General features: G+C 42.5%; 1 protein-coding gene across 1 annotated transcript in view; it reads left to right on the plus strand.

Moving 5' to 3' along the window:
• The first annotated feature begins 1,399 nt into the window (after positions 1–1,399).
• The window catches only part of DENND2B (DENN domain containing 2B), a 124,733-nt gene continuing 109,892 nt past the window's right edge, over positions 1,400–16,240 (plus strand). The window contains exon 1 of the mRNA XM_054171666.1: positions 1,400–1,650. The gene's annotated coding sequence lies outside the window, so the exon portion shown is untranslated. The remainder of the gene's footprint in view (positions 1,651–16,240) is intronic.

The following is a 16,240-nucleotide window of genomic DNA, read 5'->3' on the forward strand; positions in this document are numbered from 1 at the left end:
ATTTAAACTCCCACCATTTTTTGATGCTTGGTGACAGAGTACCCCTTTTGCAGCTGAGTAAATACTTCTGTCCCTAGAAGACTGTCAGCTGAAATAGCTTTTGCTTTGGAACACACGTTCACATCAGAATCCAGACTAGAGTTACCCTTATTTCCTGTACATTCACTCTTCTGAAATATAATGGAGGTTTGTAAAATGTTGGGCCTTCATACTGGATTTCCTTGTGGCATGACAGAGCAGAATATCTAAGGACAATATATCTTATTTTGTTCATGAGGTGGCAAAAGGCATGAACAGTTTATCTGGAGTACTCAGCTCTGGGTTCAGGGAAGTATGCTTATGTAGGAAAGTTCATAAGCACTTCCCTAGCTCTGAGCACCATTTCAATTCTGCTTCAGTCAGTGGAAAGAAAGTAAGCATGTGCTAAAAACTCACGATGTATAAGGCTGGAATTTATATTTCCAGTGGCACAATACACGTGTTACTCTTCTCTAGTTTTCTTCCATTCCTATTATCATTTGATTAATATATTGTGATTTGTTTTATAAACGCTTATACAAATGCCTCGGGATTTAGGCACAGTTTGTTCTGCTAACAGCTAGTATCCGTCCTCTTTTCTGTGGTTCTATCAAATCACTTGAGCGGGTTTCTCATCTGTTAAACCGGCAGAAGCACGTGGAGGGGCGTGCCAGGGAGCCGGCCCGTACCGTGCCGTTTGTGGCCTGCGTGGAGCGTGTGTATCCATTGCCTGTGCCACGCACGGACTGTCCTCAGTCTCGGGTGCAGGCTGTCCCGCATCCTGGGTGTGGAGGCAGCAGAGCGGTTCAGAACCGCTGTCACTAGCTGGTCCTAGCAGACTGGAATTGAACCGAGGCACCCGGAGTGAAGTTCAGGGTCATGCCGCTGCCTCCCTCTAGAGACCTCTCGCTCCCCGCAGGTACCGTTACTCCGGAGCCGCTCCGGGGAGCTGGGGAAGCGCGGCCGTCCGAGGTTCGCCCATCCCCTCGCCCTGATGGAAACCATCTGCTCGGCGCCCGAGCGCAGGAAGCGGCTGCTCGCTCTTCTCCTTCCTTCCTTTCTTCCCGGCAAGCGGCTCCGCGCCGGTAGGAGCCCGGCACCCGCGGCTTTTTCAATAAAAAAATAAGCGGTACCTCTCCTCCTGGGCAGAGGGAGGAGGAAGGAGGTTGGACGGGGGTCTCCATTCTCCCCACCTCCTCTGCCCATCTCATCTCCCTGTGGACCGCTCGGTCCTGCTCCCCTCCCTTTCGCCTGGCCGGGACTGGGGTTTGGGGCCGAAGTGGGGGGCGGCGCCCACCCTTCCGCAGGGTCGGGGCCGAGCGCTGCCGGCTGGAGCAGTGGCTCGGCCGCCCGGGGCTGCCCGGGCCGGCCCGGGCTGCGCTGGGGGAGCAAGTTTCTTTGTTGGCTGCCGGGTGACTGGTTCCCATTAATCTCCCGCACTGGCCGTGGCCGTCTCCACTTCCTGCCTTTGCATACTTCTCTCTCCTTCGATCTCAGTGCCTTCCCTCCTCCCTCCCTCCCCCCTTTCTTTCTCTCCCTCTTCCCAGCTTCTCCAAAAAGCTACAACCGCCCGGGCTGCAGGACGGGGGTCTGCAGGCGTTCGGCGTAGGGAGCGCATCCCTGCGCGCCTCGGTAAGGGCCGGGGAGTCGCGCTGCTGGGTCGGTGGTCGCCGCGGGGGGCCCCGGGCAGGGGAGCAGTGCTGGGGAAAGAAACGATAGATCGTTCTGTGTCTGTCCGTCCCTGCGCCTCCAGAGCCACCCGCCTCCTTGCAGCGGGGCGCGCCGGGATGCGCGGCGGCGAAGGCTCCCCGAGCCCTGCGGCTCCCTGGACCGCGGAGACGCCGATGGCCGTGCCGGCGCGGCTCGGCTCCGCGATCCTTGAGGGGGTTCCTGCCTTGCCCGTGGGGAGCGCGGGTGGGCGCGGGGTCCTTGCTCGGGGGCGGAGCGGGTAGTCGGTGCTCCCGCGCTGGAGCGCCCCGTGCCACCAAGACGCTTCTTTTCGCGCTGATGGTAGGGGACAGGCACCTCGGAGGGATGGGGCCCAGGAGACTACTACGGCGTCTGGGCCGTTCACCGGGTGAACTATAACCGGCCTGGAGAGCCAGCCCGCCGAGCGTGGGGCTCTCATCTGAAGAGAGCGGGGGAGCTGTGGTCCTTGTCCCTTCCAGCGCCCACTGTCTCAGTCTGTCCAGTCCGCTCTAACGTTTGCATGCGTGTTGAAGAGAGTAGAGGAGCCACCTGGACTCATGACGGAAGACTTTAGGATCCCAGGAAATATTTAACTGAAGAGCTAAGGGAGCTGCTTTAGCAGTTTACTTGGTGGGACAATCAGATGTACTGCTTTTGACTTGGTACCAAGTGTTAGCTTTACTGAGGAGCAACGGGTCACTGCACTCAAAGAGTAGCAGCTACGTATGAGGGAGCCTTCTTATTTTTACTTCAGTTTTATCACTCCAATGCACTTAAAATTTTAATAGTCAAGCTAAATGAAGCTGGATGCATAGTATTATTGCATAAAGAATGTCAACAGCAGTGTTTTCTACACTAATTTTGGGGAAATAAGTTTTGTTTCATTTTTTTCCTGAGTGGTTGGTCTTTAATTTCAGCCAGATATTGAATAATCCAGTAAAAAACACTGAGAAGGATTAGAAATTGTGTGAAGACAAGAGATGAAATTGTTAGTTGTGATCTGATTTCTGATGATGCAGGACAGAATGAATTGAAGTGAGGGTGAATTGCCTTTAAGACTTGATATGTATAAAGAAAACATTGTTCAACATATAGTCAGTAGAATAAAATATTCCATGTAGTAGAAGGGTGAGTTAACAGGGCAAAGGTAGAAGTATCTTGTATTGAAGGTCAGATTTGAGAAAATTCTGTGTGTTTTAGGAATGTCAAAATTTAACTTCTATTTTGATGATCAGGTTATGTAGGTGGCAGAGTGGAAATCTGTTACCAGGTTGATGGATGAGACTGAGTTAGAGCTAGTAACCATTTCTCTCTTGCTTTAAGGTTAGTCATTTAAAGGAAAACTGCCACACATTTAAGCAATTATGATTACTTTATTAGGTTACCTGAGAATATAGTCAAGCACCTTTTACAGCTAGCTACAGTTTATACACTGTTAAGAGTGACTGGACTGACAGGGAACTGCCATCTTATTTCTGTGCTGGAACCAGTTTCCTCTGAGAGTATGGAGGAACGAGGAGCAGGGCTCCTTGGGAAGGGATGACAGAGTGGCAGAGACTCTCCTGCTTCAAAGAGTATATGGCAATCATTCTTCTCTTGTATGCAGAAATAAGAGTCATGCCTGACCTGGCTTCCTTCTGCTCTCTTCAGGGTGTTGAACTCCCCCAGCCAGTTTGTTCAGTGCAGTTACTGGCCTTCCTGGTGCTGGGAAGAGAGATGTCTTCAGTCCTCTCCTAGCCCTACAGCACATTTATGCTATGCCTGCTAGAATTTGCTCCAAGGAGCTCAGGAACAAGCATTGTTGTTTCCCTTTAAGCAAGTGACTTTTAACATACACTGCAGCCCTTTAAGGAGTGTGTGACCCCTTATTATTGGTGACCCTGTAAACCATTGTGTAATCTGTCGACTGTAATGTACCATGCCAATTTATTCTTGGTTGGGAAGTCTTGCCAAGGACTTGATGGAATAGCATGATTTTATCCACTTTATTGTTTTCATTGTATTTCATAAACATCTAAGACCCTCTGGGAAGAATCACTGGGGCGGCTGGGCCTTTTTTTTTTTTTTTTTTTAAATTGCTGGCTAAATAAATGTTGCCAGTTTTAAAAAAATATAAAGTGGTATGCAGGCTCTCAGAATGCCTGGAACTGCTAAGCATTCATGTTTAGGAAGTGGGACTATTTTTAGCGTAGGGGGATTTAAAGAAATGATACTAGCCCCTTGTGAAGAGGTCACTGTGAATTGTGCTGAAGAGCCTGCTTTTAACTGGAAAGCAAACCCATGTTTCCCACAGATGAGTAATGCTAAAGTACTAGATTTGTACTTTTCCCACTTAACTGAAGAGGGAAAGGATGGACTTCGTGTTGGTTTACAGTAGTGGGAGTAAGGAAGCCCAAATACTTATCATACAAAAAGATTTAAAATGCTGGACTTGGTGAGGTGCCTACCTGTCTGATTCCCCCCCAGTGAGTGTCCACAGGGGAGACGCAGGGCTGGAAGGCCTGCTAATACTTCCTGAGAAGGGCTGGGAACTGGCAGCTGAGAATACAGTGTATCCCTTGGGATCTATGTTTCTGGGAGGTCACAACTCTCTTGAATGGATCTTTGGCTGCCATTCTGATCTATAGCTAAAAGAACTGTGGTAAAACTTCAGGAAAACCCACATGGGTGTTGAGAACTCAAGGTGATTAGGGATGCTAAATTAATTCTGAATATGTGACTGAAGTTGATAGATAAGTTACTTTGGATGCAGGGAAAACTTTTCTCAACTCATCTGTCAGGAAAATAGAAGCATTTGCTCTTGATGGCTGAAGAGAATGTGGTTTAGGTCAAGGTAACCGCTGTGTGCTAGATCCATCATGTCATCTGTGGGGTCTTGAGTAATTGAGACATGGTTAGTGTAACCCAGACTCTTGCAGGGCAGAGGACCAATGTTTGGACGGATCAGACTTTCAGAATGTACCAAATGATAGCTGAGTCAAATCAAGTTTCAGTCCAAACTTCATTGATGTTTGGTATCAGTTCAGTTTAGATTACCCCCTGGTGCTGAGTGCCATGTGTGTTAGTTCTGTCTCTGTGCTGTGAAGTGTATGCAACTGTTGCTTTTCAGATTTTTTGGTCTGCAGTTGGGATTTAGTTGGCAGTTCAGATAGAGGCAAGTTTGGGGATCTGAATCCAAATATTTACATTCTCAATTTGGCCTAGTTTTTGTGCTTGTAAACACTTATAGTCATACTGAACTTTGGTGAGGTTATACATGGCTTTGCCAAGCCTTGGAGAGTCACACCCTGCTAGACCTGAATTTCTCCCTTTTGGGAAGAGTTTTGGGTATGTTTTTCAGGTGTATATATATATCAGCTGAGAGTTGGCATTTGCTGTTCTTGCCCCTAATCTGACTGCAAAATCTTTTCCTGTGTCTTGTTTCTTTTTAATGTAGAAACCCATTATGCTGGTCAGATGTGTCAAGTACATGTCATGGAAGATTAATCCTTCCCACTTTGTGGGTGCCATGCAGACTCTGTAAATCCTGCTCTAGAGCTCTGTCCTGCTAGAGAGAGGTTGTGGTGAAAATTTTCCTTCCTCCATAGCCACTGTTTTTCTGGTCCTTGCTGTTTGGGTGTGCAGAAATAAAGTTTGAGGACTGACTTTAATGGGGATGCTGGCTTATGGAGTCTCAGATTGAAGTATTTTCATTTGTATAGGCTTTGAATGGCTGTCAGATTTTCTTAGATACTTTTTATTTACCAGGGACTGAGCCTGAAAGATTTATTCTACATGAGCAATTGAATTTTCTGAAGTCAAACTGTAGGGATAGAGATCAGCTAGTACATTAACACCTCATGATCAAATCATCCTCTTGTTTGGTGTTTGGTTCAATTGCTGGTAACCAGAATTTGAAATTAGATATTGTAGTTTATTCGCAGAGAGCTGGAGACTATAAGTAGGGGTGACTGAGGTGCAGTGAGTTACAGTAAGATTTTCTACTCATCATCTGAGGTCTGTAATTTTGTATTCATAGCCAACCTAGTTTGGAAGAATACTGCATTAGCTTAATCCATACTGAACATGTTTAGAGTAACCTAACTTGTTCTCTTTCTGGAGCGTATATCCAGATAGTTAGAACTGTTCAGGTAAATGAATGCCTTAATTCATATAGCCAGTGCTTTAGATACCTTCTTCTGACTTTGGAGATGTTTTTTTGGTTGAGGGTTGTAGGACAAGAGTAGATGTTAATTTGTAATGTCACCTTTCATCATTCTTTGAAGATATGTATGTTCGAGCTGTATTTGTATGCTGAAAACCTGTCAGCTGCTGCAGCGTAGCTGAGGCTTCAGTGTGTCCTGGAGGAGACACTGGAAGCACTGTGAGTTTGTTGCAAATACACCCTGTGTGTGTTCACACACAGAGGAACGGGGTGTTATTACAGTTTAAGGATCTGTATCCTAATTTCTCTTTAAAATGAAGATGTAAAATTGCTTGATGTATGAACGCTGAGCATTACCACTGGTGCCAACACAGGAAACCAGGTCTTTGAGTTCAAACATTTAATGTTATTATCTATGTCCCACATTATTTAAAACAGTTGCCATGTGAAGTTTTAATACTGCTGTTCAGTTTGTCATTTTGAAGGGGTCATCATACTGGTTTGCATTTTTTCCCCTTAAGATCAGTCGTTTTCATTGGGACATCCAGTCACAATCACAGGGACAGATGCTAACTGGCTAGCACTGCGTGGCCTGCTCTTTCAAGTATTAGGGCAGAGACCAAAGTACTTTAGGAGAGCTGCCCCAGAAGATCTCACAGCCCTTCTTCAGTGAGGAGCAGATGTTCCAAACATGGGCTCTTCTTATTCTTCTGAGAAGTCCTTCAAGTCAGGAGATGGATCTGTCTCTCCACATTTTTGCTTTCAACATTGTTACTTCTTTGAGGGAGTGCAAATAATTTTTGCAAGATGGGTGGAATGAATGAGAAGCTTTAATGATTTTGATCTTTTGTCCTAGTGGAAACTTTGCTGCTCAGGGTCACTGGAAAGGGCCCAATGTTGTGTTTCTTTCTGTTGGGCACAGTGTGCTAAAGAAAAAGGGGGTATATTGACTCCCTGTGGGTGAAAATGCGTCTCATCTGTGCTACAAGATTGTAATGATTGAAGTTTCTAGTTTGCCTCATCTCTTAATCCTGGCTCTAGGTTCACAAGATCCTGTTAGCCTGTGTTGTTCAAATGAGCTTTATTAGCTGGGAATATTGTTTTGAGGGTATGGTAGATCAGCAAAGTACAAAAGCTTCCCAAATCTGTGTAATGACAGGCTCTGATTCCACTGTTAAACTGCAAATTGTGCATCAGTTCCACATCACAGCTTGTGTTTTACTGCCTGCTATATTATTAACTTTAGTCTTTGAGCAGAACATCCCCCAGGCCACTCAAACTGTGTAAATGGCTGACTTGATAGAGAGGTGAGATCAGAATAGGCAAAGACAGAAAAGGATCACAAAGAAGAGGCCAAAAATCTCCCAAACCTCCATTCAGGCCTTTTGTAAATATCACTTAATGATCTCCAGATCCATTAAAACAGCATTCAGTACTCGTCCGTACAGTTCACACACCTTTAGGTCTGTATGTACATTTCGCTGTTAGTGTTCTATGGATAGCTGTGGAAACGAGTAAACATCCTGAATTGTTTAATTGTAATGCAAAGAAAACCAAGGAGAACATAATTATGCACAGGGAGTATGAGATGAACCTAGCTAATTTTGTGCATACTAGTGTTGATCCAGAACTACTGTTGGATAGACTGATGTGATAGAGGAAAGAATCTGACTTGTTATTAAATTTGGAGGTCTAATAGAGCTTTCTGCCATATAAAAGTGTATCTGAGCTACTGGGCTGGAGGTGTGCTCTGGAAGCAAAGTAATTAATTTCAGTGGCATATTTGTGTAATAAGATAAAACAGGTAATGCATTTTGAGGGACATGAATATTCATGAGCTCATGGATAATGGCTAAACCAGCAGGAATCCAGCCCTGGATAGCTTAGTGCTTTATCTTGGACCAAAAGTTTCTTTTCCCTTCCCTGCAGCAGCACAGGTTGGCAACCACATCTGCTTGTCCAGCCCAGACAAACATGTAGTCAGGTTAGCTGAGGTGGAGACCACACAAAGAAGAGTGATCTGGGCCAGGTGAATTATCACAGCAGATAGGCAGTGTCTATTCAACTGTTCCTCACCTGACACTTTGTCTGGCTGTGACTTTTCAAATGGTTTCTGAATCCAGCTCTTCCCTGTTACCCCAGTTAAGCAAGGAGTATATGAGAGCTGTTTTAAAGTATTTTGTGGAGGCTTAGCATGGCCCTGAATACTGAGTAGTCAGTGAGAGACTTTTCAATCCATTATTTTTGAGGAAAATAAGATTAATTGTATTTTTAAAAAATTATTTTCAATACACCACAAAGGGACTTCTAAAAACTGGATGCCAGAATCCTGCACCTGAGGCTGATGGAAAGATGTTGTTTTAATCTCCATGGTCTATGATATGGATTAAAAAAAAAAAAAGAATTATGAGTATTTGTGAATTACATTAGGGTTAATGCTTTCTGGAGTAGGACAAATGACAAAAAAAGCCAGGAGATGAATTCAGCCAATGGCAGGAAGATGATGAGATACTGCAGCAGTGGAGCATCTTTCATTTGTGTGTATATAACAAAATGTGAATGAGTGAAAGACGGCATGTAGTACTGGTAGATGAGGGAAACATCAGTACAGAGGAGAAGGTTCATGATGCTAATCCTGGGAACAGACAAAACCTCTCAATTTTTCATTGAGGAATTACACATACCACAGCTGCTGATACATAGAATAGAATACATAGAATAAACCAGGTTGGAAGAGACCTTCAAGATCACCGCGTCCAACCCATCAACCAATCAAACACCACCCAAACAACTAGCCCACGGCACCAAGCACTCCATCAAGTCTCCTCCTGAAAACCTCCAGTGATGGCGACTCCACCACCTCCCCAGGCAGCCCATTCCAATATGCAATCACTCTTTCTGTATAGAACTTTTTCCTAACATCTAGCCTGAACCTCCCCTGGCGCAGCCTGAGACTGTGTCCTCTTGTTCTGGTACTGGCTGCCTGGGAGAAGAGACCAACATCCGTCTGTCTACAACCTCCCTTCAGGTAGTTGTAGAGAGTAATAAGGTCACCCCTGAGTCTCCTCTTCTCCAGGCTAAGCAACCCCAGCTCCCTCAGCCTCTCCTCGTAGGGCTTGTGTAATTTGTAGTGTTCCAGACAAAGCAGAAATATATTGCAAGGCGAAATATTTTCTTTCATCTTAAACTGTAAATAAATACCCAGAGCAGTGGTTTTGAGACAACAATACTGCTGCTGCACTTGAGTGCTTCAAAAGGCTTTTATTTCAACCAGGAGGTGATTTAAAGTGAAGTTACTTGATTTCAAAATTTGTAGGATTAGCTGGTGAGACTGGCAGGATAGTTTAGGCTTTTAATACCATGTTTCTTAAGTACTTAATCTCAGATATTATAAATGGACTAATTATATAGAGAGATGTCATGTTAATCCTTTTTTTTTTTTTTTTTTCTTTCTTTCTCAATCCTGAAAAAGCATGATCCTTTCTGCTATTTGCTTATCTTTGAGCATTTTAGTCACAACCATTATTTCTGGTTACAAAATGACAGTTATTTTTCTTATCTACTATTTTCCTCCCCATCCCTGCCATCCTTCTGGCACCCCCCCCCCCCCATTATAAGCTTATTCTGAGAGGCAAAGATACATTCTTGTCCATCAATGTGCAGCCCAAGTTTACATCTTATGTAGAGTGTATTTATCAGAACTATTCAAGTGATAATGTATTTATATAATTTCACAAGCATTCTGAGCAACATATTCTACATGCAGATTGAAGTAGCTGTAAACCCCTTTTTTATTGATGTAAACGGAGGTCAGCCTTGATACACAAGTTAGCAGAGCATATGTTTCAGTTATCCCTAAACTTCATTCTGACCAGGGAGTGGAGGAGACAAAGACACTTTCTGCCTTCACCATTTCCTATCTATATTTATAGCTTCTCCACTCTCTACAAAGCTTTAACCAAGCTAGTTTTGAATAGAATAAAAAAAATGCCCTGGCTTTTTGTACAACCCTGCTGAGATTTTCTAAGTCACTTATGAGAGTTAGATGTTCAGTTTCCATTAAAGTCAGTTTGAACCAGATACAAAAATCCTCAGTGTGGCTTTGGCTTAATTGTTTAACAACAAAACATTCACATGTTCTTCACAAAGGGGACTCGGGGTCTTCACATTAGGAATGTGATTAAGTACTGCAAGCAAAAGTTAGCAACTTATTGTTTCAGTGTTTTCCTTGTTAACTAAAGATACTTCTACATGCCTGTGTACATCTCTGCTGAAAGAGAAAAGCACCTCTTTCTTAAAACAGTTTTACCCTAAAATATCTGCTTTACTTTTGTTCTCAGACTCAGAAGGAAATAACTTTGCTCTGTAATGACAATGTGTTTGTACTCTTATCCCTTTGATTTTTATCCACTCTGGGAATAACTGCCCACAAAGAGGAGGATGTTCATCTTTCTCCAAAAGAGAATAATTTCTTTTCCAGAAGCAACTCTTATTAAGCACAACGTCTACAGAAAGATGTAAACCTAGGTAAAGAGATAGCAGTTTGCAAGTCTCTTGTCCTGTTTGTTCCCCACATTGCTGTTCACTCGCTCAGAGGCCCTCTAAGTCATTCCATTACCTGCATCCTCAGTTTCTCTGTGTATCTATAAAGGGATAACTGATATCTCTCTATGTATTCCTGAGTTCTGCACATTAAAGAACCAAAAGTTACTAGAAGGTTTTATTAAGCTATTTATGACATGTATCCTTGTAGTTTCTTGCATTTCTTTCTTATCCTGGAAAAGATGTGACAGGCTAAAAGTGCACTCTGAAGGGTGATGGCAGTTTTACTATTAAGTTTCAATGACAGAAGACTGAGCCTAAGAAGTGTGTGTGATCTGGGGGGGCTCTGAACTTAGGAAGGCAGTACTTTGTTCTGCACTGACACCTCTTGCCAAGCAAAGAAAAGGTGTTGATGTTGGAAGAAGCTGCAACTATGCTCCTTTGCCAAAAATAAGGTGCAGTCCTGAATGGAAGGAATAGCAATAATGTATGACCCAGCAAAAAAGAGTATTTAAGACTACTTCCTCAAAGCTGGACCTCCAAAGCAGCTGAAAATTCACCAGGTGCCAGCTGGTCCTTCTTGTTAAAGGCTCAAATCATGTAGGTCTTGCAGGCCTGTAGAAGCAGGACTGTGCAAGGGCACTGTTACATTAGTTTTGTGATAGAATAGAATAGACCAGGTTGGAAGAGACCTTCAAGATCGTGTTTTTCTCATCACATTTCTCATTGCCCAGTAAATGTAGAATCTATCAGGCTACACTTCCATTTAAACAAGATATTGCAGATATGTTTACAGTTAATCATGCTGTGTAAATGCCTTAGTTTACTGTTTTGCTAAATATATAACAGATTTGTTTGGCAGCCACCTCACAGGAAATGGTGTATAGGTTTCTCATGCACATTTACTGGGCTCTAAACTTTTCAGGTTTAGATTAATTGAGTTTTAGATAACAGATTCTCTGGAAAAAACCTTTCAAATAACTTTTTTTTTTCTTTCTTTCTTCCTTCTCAGTCCCTTGGATTCTGAAGATTTTATACATGCTGCCTGTTTTAATTGCTGGAGTGACCCAAAGTCCTCTGTAGCAGGCCTCACTGCAATTTTTTAAACAAGACATTTTTGTGCAATGTAAATGGATTACACTTGGGTCAGGTTTTGGTTTTTGTTTTAAGCTATGTGTAAAATACAGGAGGGGGAGAATAAACAGGTGGTAGGAGCCTTATGTACATCATCAACTGTACTTTGCTTTCTTCAGTGTCTTTTTCCTCATGGTACCACAGCTGTAAGTTTTTTGACTTGTCTCCTCTGCTCTGAAGGGGATGCAGGATGGCCAAGTGAGCTGCTCTCTTTTCCTCTCATAGTATTTTTTCTGTACCTTTCCTAAATTCATGTAGCCATTTCCACAGAGCTTGGATCACAAGCTGAGTTGGATGATCTTTCATGACAGCACTTTATTTACCAAAAGTTTCTTCCAGTGCTGTGTTAGATTTGTTGCTACAGTAGAAACTGTCCTTGCCTTGTAAGCCGTGGTGGCAGATGGTTTAAGCAAGAGAACAGGCTGGGTGGCAATTTCTGGCTCAGATAGGGGGGAAGAAGGAACACCAAAGGGAGAGAAAATGATTTCAACTTGTGCATTGTGAGAGGGAATGGAGGTGATTTTAGTATACTTGCTGCTTGTTTTCCTCAGAGCTGTTCTCTGGCCTGAGGTAATCACTCCTGCAAAGTCTCCTTGGTTTAGGCAGTTTATGACCTGCCCCCTGGCCCCACAGCTGCACCATCCTTAGGCGGTTTGGGCATGTCTTTACACCAGGCCAAATGCCAATTACATATTTGGGACTGAAACCCCATCTGTTGGGTTTTGTTTGTTCATTGTTTTGTTTGGGGTGGGTTGTTTTTTTTTTTTTTTCTTTTGAGCCAGAGAAAGAATAAATCCTGAAAATATCTGTGTTTTATATTTTGAAAAGGATGTTATTCAAAACAGGGGAAATAGAAGTTTAAACTATATAAGTACTTGACTTCTCTCAGCAAAATGCAAGTGCATTAAATTGCATGCAAACAACACGATTCTCTGTTTCTTAGAAGAGGGCAGTGAAGAAATAGAGAAAACTTTCCAACAAGGTGAAAAGGAAGCTAGATTTTCCCAGTGGTTTTGTTTCCCCTTCAGAAACCTGATTCGTTGATTGCTTTCTGTACTGCACTCAGTAGCAACAGCAAGAGAAGCTGGGGCAAACACACGTTTTTCCATGGCTGATACTTAACAAGATCAGGGTTATATATCCATCTCTAAGGCTGAGTAATGCCCAGTTATTGTCCACCTGGAAGTATAGTTGTAAGGAAACCACTGCTTTTAAAGGACTGTTTTTCTGCTCCTTTTGTCTAGAAAGCAGCTCCTGGAGGATTGCTGTACTGCAAGGAGCACATTCCTGGTTGGAATTTGTGACGACCACCTGCAGTGGTCTGTCTCACTGGAGGGCTGAATGTGTCTTTTCTGCAACCCTGTTTGAAAGACTGATTAAGAAAAGTAGGCTGTATCCCACTCCCTTGCTTCTTGGAGTATTTATTTCACTGAATGCAAGAGGATGTAAGAAATCTGAATGCGACAGTGTTTTACCCTTGCCTACAGGAGAATGTACATTTTTCAGCAGGATTGGATGCAGTGTGGAATCTGCCTCTGAATTAGGACTGCTGGGTTTGGCAAAGCAAGGCGTGTGATATGAAACTAGTTTTTTCAAGGTCCTCTAAGGCTTTCTGACTAAACAATTTCTCATGAGCTAAACAGTACTGGGAAAGGCTCGCTACATGGGTAGGAGACCTCCCAAGAGGATGTTTGGTTCTGTGATTGTGTAAGACATCTATCCCCTGACTGGAGAAGACATGTATCAGTGCTCCAGCAAGGAGCTGTGGGCACAGCCTTGTGGAAGACTATGGTTTTCAAATGAGATGTGGATCAGGTGCTGGATTTAACTTGTGTCTGTCTGCCTGAGGAATTACTACATCTCTTAGATACAAACAACCATTCTAGTCACTCTGAGCTCACAGGAATGCAATAATGATTGCCCTGCAACATTAAAGTGTCATCAAAAGAGAACATAAGTTCAGCCCACTAACACTATTAAACAATCATAAACAGTACAGATTAAGTTAGCTAGTAAATCAAACCAGAAAAAGCCTTCCCTTCTGCCTTTACCAACCCCTACAGAAACTTCTTGGGTTTTACTCCTCCTTGGAAGATTACCAAATTTGGGAACATGTCTTATTTCTGACCAAATTGGCATCAAACACAGGATGCTGTTTAAATTCTGGTTTAGTTAACTGCATTTTTGCCTCCACAGACTTCCCCTCTTGCTCCAAATGGATACAATAATATTCTTTTCCTTTGTGCCCTCTACACTTCTGTGGCTTTATACTATGCCCTGCTCCAGACTGCTGTGTTTCAGTCACAGGTAAAGCAATTTCTGTGAGCGCCCACTTCTCAGTATTTGTTTTTTTGAAGGTGCTGCAAGGTTATTGTTAAATGATTTGAAAGTCTTCCTTGAGGAATATCACATGACTCAGGGCAGTATTTAAGTCAGCAAAGGCATAAGGAAGTTTCCTCTATGTATTTTGAAGACTTCAGGTCATACTTTCACAAGTGATATTACCTAGCTCTAATTCAGTGCTTTTCATTGCAATTCTTCAGAGTGCTTGGCAAAGCTGATTGGAGCCATTACTAGAGTTAATTGGAAGTTTTTTATTGAATGAAGCATGCTTAAAATACTCTGTTTTGGTGGTGCTGAACATTTTGTGGAATTAAGTGGATGCTAGGAGAGCTTCCTAAGGAGCCAGAGTGGGCTAGAGGCCCAACTGAAACAGAATCAAACCAAGTAACTGCTTTTTATGAGCAAACACACAACTGGCTTATTGTGCAACAGAGACATTTTTGGTTTCATTTAGACATTAGATAAAAGAATGAAACTATGAATATCATACTGTCCTTGAATGACATTGGCCAGTATCTCCTTTTTGTAGATTAAAAAAATCAAAGAGAGGCAAATAAAATTATTTGCTTGATTAGAGCTGGCTAATATGCCAAAAATGGAGCTGGAGTTTTGAGTCTTCAGGCCACAGAGAGCTACTTCAGTCAAGGTACTTGCTTTACCATTTTGCATAAGCACTATTATTTTCTCTCACAAATTAAACTTACAGTTCCAAACAAAACAAAGTATGTAGATAAATAATATCAGTGAATTTTTTTCTGCTCAAATAAAAGGAAAGATAGGTCTCTGTTTAGCTTTAAACACTTGCACTGTAAATGAGAACAAAACATTAACTTCTTCACTGCTGATAAATAATCAACCATTCTGACTTAATTGGATTATAACAGAGCTTGGGAGCAGAGGTGGAGTTAATTTTCTCATATTATAAACAATAAAATGTATTCCTGTTATTTCTTAGTATTTTTAGCAATGTACCTGTTATGACACTACAGAATAGATGGAAGGAAAATACTAAGATATACATGTGGCAGGATAGGTTTCATGTAGAAGTTTTCAAAAGAGAGGAACTGATCCAAGCCAAGTAATACTGTGTCTTCTTTTAGGTGTTTCTAAGAGACAATGCTTGCTCTGCATCACTCTGCTGTTTATGAAGTGAAAACACAGTGCTGCCTTCAAGTTTGAAGAAGCCTTCCTCTAACAAACAGCAGAGATGCAATGCCCTATTTGTTCTCTTGACATTTTTGTTTTATTGTTACAGACTCTGGTCTCCAGAGACTTCTAAAGTATGCATGAATAAGACAGAGAAATGCACTTCTATTTTCTTTTGGGAACACTGGAGATTTTAGCTTGGAGATAGGCCTGGCTGGCTTAATCCATCTCTCTCATTCCTATTGGCATTGGCAGGAATCTGGATAGCATATTGCCCTCCTACTTAATCTACTTTTCCTTGCATTTTGTCTCTTATACCCATCTTCAGTGTCCATGTTATGCTATCTGATAACAAGTCCATGGCCTCCTTGTATGTCTTTTCCATCGACTGATTTTTATTACCTTTACTCATAATCCGGTGTTGTCTTTGAGCACTAGATAGTGATCAAAGCCAGATTTCATGGTCTTCCTATATGCATAAACTATGTGTGTGTAAGCAATAACAAATGTCCCATTTTGATGGGAAAAAGGCATATATAAGAAGTGGAGAAATGCATGTTAACCTTCATCCATTTATAAGCAATCTACTGAAAAGTGGTGAAATATGTCACCCTCTAAAAGTTTTCAAAAGTTGTGGGGTGACTGGGTTGATCTAAGCAGGTTTATCCAGCATTGTCTCAAAAAATCATGTATGGGAATCTTCACTGCATATAGGAGAGAAGTTATGTTTATATCCCAGAATATAAATGAGATGCTAACTTGAACAGCTTTGCAGCGAGGAATGTCTCTCTTTCCTTCACGGCTTTACATAGTTCAGTGCTTCCCCCTCTTCATGTCCTCATAGCCAAAGAATGCAGACAAATAGCTGAAAAAGGTTTGTCTCTATAGTGCTGTTAGGTCATTAAAGTTCTTGGCCAAAAAATATCCTTGACCTCCCTGGTCAAAGGAAACCGCATCAACAGCAATAGTTTTAAAGAGATTACAGCTAGTGAGTCTCAGCTGTTGTGCATGAGGCCTAAGGGTGCCTAAGGGGAGAGAGCAAAACCTGCTGTAACTCTTGTTCTCGTTCTTAAGCATGTCTGGGGAAAACCTTTTTGTTTCATTTCATGCAAGGCTAATGCCAGCAGAAGATTCAGAGAGGCATTCCTCCTGGGTCTGTGTTTTTGTAAAAACTTCAGGATACTGCTCATCAAAATCCTGTTGGCTTCTCCAGATGACTGATGC

The sequence above is a fragment of the Dryobates pubescens genome, chromosome 22 (genome assembly GCF_014839835.1).
Source record: "Dryobates pubescens isolate bDryPub1 chromosome 22, bDryPub1.pri, whole genome shotgun sequence".
Lineage (NCBI taxonomy): Eukaryota > Metazoa > Chordata > Aves > Piciformes > Picidae > Dryobates > Dryobates pubescens.